General features: G+C 38.8%; 1 protein-coding gene across 1 annotated transcript in view; it reads right to left on the reverse strand.

The window, feature by feature from the left end:
* Positions 1–7090, reverse strand: part of LRRC4C (leucine rich repeat containing 4C) — a 213901-nt gene that overhangs the window by 95626 nt on the left and 111185 nt on the right. The gene's annotated exons all lie outside the window — the stretch shown is intronic.

The raw sequence follows: 7090 nt of genomic DNA on the forward strand, positions 1-7090 counted from the left end.
GGAAGGAAGGAAGGAAGGAAGGAAGGAAAGAAGGAAGGAAGGAAGGAGAGAAAGAGAGAAAGAGAGAGAGAAAGAAAGAAAGAAAGAAAGAAAGAAAGAAAGAAAGAAAGAAAGAAAGAAAGAAAGAAAGAAAGAAAGAAAGAAAGGAAGGAAGAAAGGAAGAAAGGAAGGAAGGAAGAAAGAAATTGATTGGACCAGGGGACAGTGAAGGAAAGGGATGATGACTGAGCTTTTGAGTCTACATATCTTGGAGGATGGCAGAGTAACCAACAGAAAGACACGAGGTAAATCAAAGAGAGGTTTGGTAGGGGGAGAAATGATGTGTTCACTTCTAAACATCGTGCATTTGAGATATTGAAGAAATTTAGTGCAAAGGAAAACCATAGATTTTGGAGTCAGAGAACCTGGGCTCCAATTTGATCTCTGCCTCTTACTATATGTGTGAATTTGGTCACTTAACCTCTCTTGGCTCCTGTGTTCACATCTACAAAATAAAATTATGGCCTCTGGGGTCTCTTCAAAATCTCAGTCCATGATCCTATAACATACTCAGGTAGAAACAGTCATCAGGCAGTTGATAATATAGCACTCCAGGCTCCGAAGAAAGGTGAGGAGGTGGAGACATAAATTTGGGAGGGATATTCATAGTGCTGATATTTAAAGCTTTGGAAGTGGATGAGATCACCAGAGGAGAGAGACAGTCTTTAAAGAGGGAAGAGAAGAGGGTCAAGGATGAATCTATATCTATGGGGTAGCAGGAGGAGGCTGAAGGAGTTACCAAAGAAGCACTTAGAAAAGTAGACGCATGAGAGTGTCATGGGCACTAGGGAAAGAGAATTCGTCAAGAAATCAGGATTGGTTAATCAATCAATCAATCAATGAGAATTTATTAAGCATTTATGAAACAACTGTTATGTAGGGGTTGAGAAGGAAAAAAGTTGAATAAAATTAAGAGGTCACTGGTGTGGCAATAATGAGTCATTAATGATATCGAAGAGAGCTGTTTGGGGAGTGAGATTTGAGAGAAGTCAACTGACAAGCTATAAAGGAAAATCATTTCTTCCCCTTACAATTTTGGAACAACAGAAACAAATGCTAGTTTGAGGAGTAGCACATTGAAGGGAAAGAGGGTTTTTGTTTTGCTCTGTAAGAAGAAAGGAGATTTTCCATATGAGTACAATGAGGGAGGAGGAGACAGTTGAGAGGGAGAGAATAAAGAGCTGAGACATTGATCTATGGAGAAAAGTCACCAAGAAACAGGGCACAGGGCATAGATTGCTGGGCCTGAAGTCAGGAAGACTTATCTTCCTGAGTTCAAATCTGGCCTTAGACACTTCCTAGCTGGGTGATCCAGGGCAAGTCACTTAACCCCGTTTGCCTCAGTTTCCACATCTGCAAAATGAGCTGGAGAGGGGAATGGTAAACCACTCCCATATCTCTGTCAAGAAAACCCAAATGGGGTCATAAAGAGTCAGACATGACTGAAAAACTACTGAAAAACAGAATAGAGAATACAGGAGGGAGTGGGGTAAAGGAAATATACATAGGGAGAAGGCTTTGCCTTGGGAAAAAAGGCAGTTTTCATCTTCTGAAGCTGGGGGAAGGAAGAGTAGATGGATGAGAAAAGAGTAAGGAGAAGCAAACACCTGCTCAGGTGAGTGGAGATGATGGGTATCTTCATTGGTTAATATTTTTTTTTCAGAAACATACATAGATCTTATAAAGCCCTAATATACTTCCACTCTATGAAAAGAAGTCAGTGTGCATTAGTGAACATGTTGGTCAGTTCATAAAAAGTCAAATCTGTTGTGCAAACCAGTTAATTTCCCTGAAATGGATTCTTTTCCTTCCTTTGCTGTTTGTACTAATAGATTTATTTAGATACAGGAATGAAAAGTTTCAATGAACAAAAGTATATAAAGTAAGAGCTATATTGGGGAAATCTTGCTTTTGGTACTAGGAAATGCTTTTAACTGTCATCATAATAAAAGCCAAAGACTGTCTACACTGGCCAAGTGAAGCAGAAAATTGGAACAGTTTTCCAGCCCATTTAGGCTAACAAACTCATGCTATGCAAGACAATCACTGCTATTTCCTAATTGATCCAGAAAAGCTATCTACAATGCTCCAAGAAATGCATAAACCTCCACTTACCATGGCTTGCATAGACATGGACACAATCATGTCACAGAATCATAGAATTTCAGAGCTGGAAGGGCCCTGAGTAGCTATTCACTCTAACCCATATCTGAACAGGTGTCTTCTCTACAAAATACTTGATAGGTGAACATCCAGCCATTATTTGAAAGCCTACAGTTGGGAGGGAGAAGCATGGATCTATCACCTTTCACAGCAGCCCATGGCACTTTGCAGAGTTCTAATTGTTCATCAGTTTTGTTCCGAACAAAAGTCCAAATTTAATTCTAGGCATCTTCCACCTCCTGCTTCTAGTTCAACTCTCGGGGGGTCAAAGAGGTTGAGTCTAATCTCTCTTCCACATGACTGCCCTTTGGATCATTGCAGACAGCTTCTAGGCCCCACTGAGACATCTTGAGATCTACATCCCCTCACACTGAATGAACTAGAAGGGGCTTCTCCTCTCTCCTTACCTTCCCTGAGAGACATTCCAGATTATCAATGCCCTTCCTAAAATGTGGTCAGGGCAGTGGACAGAATATTGGCCATGGAGTTGGGAACACCCATCTTCCTGATTTCATATATATGTCCTCAGACACTTACTAGCTGTGTAACCCAGGACAAGTCACTGAGAGTTGTTTATTTTTTTTTATTTTTTAAATTTTGCCTTAGTTCCTTCATCTATAAAATGATCTGGAGAAGGAAATGGCAAACTACTGCAGTATCTTTACCAAGAAAACCCCAAATGGGGTCCAAAAAGTCAGACATGAGTGAAAAATGAATGAACCGCAACAAAATGTGGTGGGGCCAGAATCTGCTACCATGCTCTTTATGTAATCTGACTGGATTAGTGTAAAAAATGTCATTACCTGTAACTTCCTTATTCCTGGATGCTAGGAATGCTTAATGAAGACCAATATCACTTCCACTGCTCTGGCTGTCAGATGGCACTTCCAGAGACGATATGGCATTGTGAATAAAGGGCTGTGTGTGAAGACAGGAAAACCTGGGTTCCCATCTTACCTCTGACATGTACCAGCTGTTTGACCCTAGGAAAGTTCCTTACCCTCTCAGTGCCCCAGGTACCCCTAACAAAAGAGAAATAGCAGAGAAGGTGTTAATCCACATTGAGATTGAAACTCACTGTAATCACAGATGGCACTGAATGGACTCATGTTGAGTCCTTAGTTGAGCAAAATTATTCAAGACTGTTTGCAGTGTCATCCTGTGGACTGGTCAATTCCCACATCCACTAATGTTTAATAAATATTAAACTTGAGGCAGCTAGGTGGTGTAGTGAATAGAGTGCCAGCCCTGGAGTCAGGAGGACCTGAGTTCAAATCTGGCCTCAGTCATAACAAACACACATAAAAGAAAACTAGACATGTGACCTTGGGCAAGTCACTTAACTGTAACTGCCCTCAAAAAAAAAAGCAAAAAGCAAATTAAACTTCCCACCCTTCCAAATCCCAAGATCAAATGATCATGATATACTGGTTAAGTTGACCAGAGCTGATATGACTTAATATATATTATAGTGTAGTGAACTGATTTCAATTAGTTCTGCCATTGGCTATCCATGTGACCACTGGCAATTTCATCACAGACTTCATCTGTAAAAGTGGTGGTGATAATACTTGTACCAGGGTATTTGGGAGGTTGAAGTGAGAAAAGAGATAAAGGATATAAAATGCTTCGAAACCATAACATTCTATGTAAAACAAAGAATGACAATCTCCTTGTTGAAATGGCTTTTAGTGGCCTTGCCTGGTAAACATAGCACAGAGGTGATCATTATCACAAACAGGGTGGCATGTATTAGATATTCTTGTAGTACATGATCTTCATAATAGTGCTTCAAAGTTTACAAAGGGAGACAGAAAAGATTAACTCACTTGAGCCTAAAAACACAGTAGATTACATTCTATAGACATTATTATTTTCATTGTACAGAGGAAGAAAATGAGGCAGAGATAAGTGACTTGCCTAGGGTCACACAATTAGTAAGCATCTCAGGTAGTATATGAACTCAGGTCTGCCTGACTCCAGGCCTGGAACTCTATCTACTCTACCACCTAGATGCCCTATAAAAGGCAGAATTCAACTCAAATCTCCCCTTTCTCCAAGTCTAGCAGTGTTCCCACTGCAATGATTCTTGCTTCAATGACAGGCTTATTTGTTTTAAATATTTATGATATTTTAGCAAGAAACCAGTTTTGATGAGCTGATGAGAGATTCATTTTTTTTCTATAATGAATGATAGTATGTCAACATTTTCGTTTATGTCTATATAATTTAGAACTGAATGGGACCTATGAGCCTGTCTTGTCTAAATCTCTCATGTTACAAATGGGGGCAACTGAGACCCAGAGCAGTAAACTAATTTGCCCAAAGTCACATAGGAAGAAAGTAGCAGAGGTAAAATGTGAACCCTAGTTTTTGAACTACACATCCAATGTCTTGTCTGCTAAAAGTTCCACAGCATAAGAAAAAACAGTGAGTAGCTGTATTAGGCTCCACAGTGATCATTTAACAAAAGCCTTTTGCTTGGATTGTTGATCTTAGAAGGGAAAGTTCTCATAGCCTGTGTGCTGGTACTAAATGAAGTATTCTAATTGACCTTTGCAGAGACTTGGGTTTGGTTGGTCATATCTGTAAAACATTAGATGTCGGTTCATCAATGTTCTCAGGTCCTTTCTAGCTAGTTTTATATTCTATCATATGAAAAGTAAGAAAGGCATGGTCTAGCTGTGTGGTACAGTGGTTAGAGTGTTGCTGTACCTGGAATTGGAAAGACTTAAACTCAAATTCCATCCTTGGACACTTACCAAGCTTTGCGATTCTACCCAAGTGACTTAATCTCTATCTGGCTCAGTTTTCTCATATGTAAAATGGGAATAATAATAGCAATTTTGTTGTAAAGATCAAAAATTTGTGAAGTGATTTGTCATCCCTAAAGCTCTATTTAAGTGCTAACTATTATTAATAGTTGCTGTCATTGTCATTAGCATTATTTTGGTGTAAATGAAAGAATGCCAGACTTGAATCACTGTCTGTGTTTGAATTCCAACTCTAAGACACACTAGCTGTGTGACCCAGGGCATGTAGCTTAATGTATCTTAGCTCAGTTTCCCCTTCTGTAAATTGAAGAGGATTATATGTGTATTATTCATTTCATAGGGCTGGGATCAAAGTGCATCAGAAACCCTAAAGCACTACAGAAATGTGGGTCACTGCCCTTATCATTATTTATGAAATGCAAAGATATTTGTGGAAACACAAACATTTTTATTTATTAATCAGCTGCAATCAAGGAAGAACTTGCACTTTCAACAAGTAGTTTTCCTTTGAGAGGAACTATATAAAGTCAAGCATAATTCATGAATTTAACAATAATAATAATAACATAAGTGCCATTAATTTTCTTTAAAAGCCTTTTAAAGGTCACAAAACACTTTCTGCATAATAATCTTATGGGAAAGTTCAAATATCATTATGCCCATTTTACAGATAAGAATATTAAGGCTAAAGGAGGTGAAATATTCATGTTTAATACATTATCAGAGACAGGATTTGAACCCCGGGCCATGACTTCAAGTTCAGTGTTCTTGTTATTTTCCTTCATTCCCCTTCTTTTTCTCCTCTCTTCAGTCACCATTATTCTCCTTTGTGGATTTTGCCCAAAATCCATCTTTAGCACATAACATCTTATTTAGGAACGATCATTTCAAGATTGGAAAGTCTAACTTTAGTCTATTTCTAATCACAGAATTGGGGCAGTTAGGTGCCACAGTGGATTGAGTGCCATGTCTGAAGTCATTAAACTTGTCTTCCTGAGTTCAAATCCAGCCCCAGATACTTAGTAGCTGTGTAACCCTGGATAAGTCACTTAACTGTGTTTGCCTTAGTTCCTCATCTATAAAATGAACTGGAGAAGGAAATGGCAAACCATTTCAGTAGCTTTACCAAAAAACCCCAAATGGAATCATGATGAATAGTATTAGGAAGAATAACAACAAATCATAGAACACAGAATTTCAGAATGGAAAAGGACCTCAGTGGCCACATAGCCTAGTCCAGATGTGAAAGGAAAAAAAAAATCTACAACACAACTGACCTTCACTGAGGGGGGAACCACTATTGGCCAACACAGTCCATACCACTTTGGGGTAGCTCTAATTTTAAGTAAGTTTTATTATAACAAACCTACATTTTGTCTCTCCTTAGCTTCTAATTATTGATACTTGTCTTACTTTCTGGGAGGAAAGAAAACAAGTCTACTCCCTTTCTAAGTGACAACCCATTAGATACCATGGTCTTCCCTCTGAGTATTCTTTTCTCCTAACTGAACATCCCCAGCTCCTTCAGTGGATCGTCCTACATCATTGTCTCAACATTTTACACCATCCTCTGCCTCCCTCTAGATGTCCTCCAGCTTGCTAATGCCATTCCTTAAGTGTGGTGTTTAAAACTGGTCCCAATAATCCAGATGTGGTCTAATCAAGGCAGAGACAGTGAGGTTATCATTATCTCTGGGAAGACAGCCTGAGATCACATCAATGTCAACCAATGTTCCAAACTTAATGGATTTCCCAACTAGAAAGTGGTCATTACCATTGTTCTCGTGAAGTCAATTTCAGAATGTACAATCAGTTTAGACAGTAGTTTTTCAGTGACCTGATCATACCCTAGGGGATCATGGTAGCTCTACACAGAATGATCAAATCTTGAAGTCCATAAAGACTGATTAGATTAAGCTATACCAAGTCCAAAACACTTTTCACATCTTGGAATGATAAGATATTCAAGATGAAAAGGGCCTTAACAATTATTCTGTGCTATTTTATTTGTTACAGAAGGAAACTGTGGTCTAGATAGGGAACTAGTCCATGACTAATTAAACAAAACTATTATTGTCAGAGCCAGGACTAGAACAAGCAATGGATTTTTTTTT

The sequence above is a fragment of the Petaurus breviceps genome, unplaced genomic scaffold (assembly GCF_028583685.1).
Source record: "Petaurus breviceps papuanus isolate PSGF00001 unplaced genomic scaffold, PetGlider_PUasm1.0 188, whole genome shotgun sequence".
In the NCBI taxonomy this organism is placed as follows: domain Eukaryota; kingdom Metazoa; phylum Chordata; class Mammalia; order Diprotodontia; family Petauridae; genus Petaurus; species Petaurus breviceps.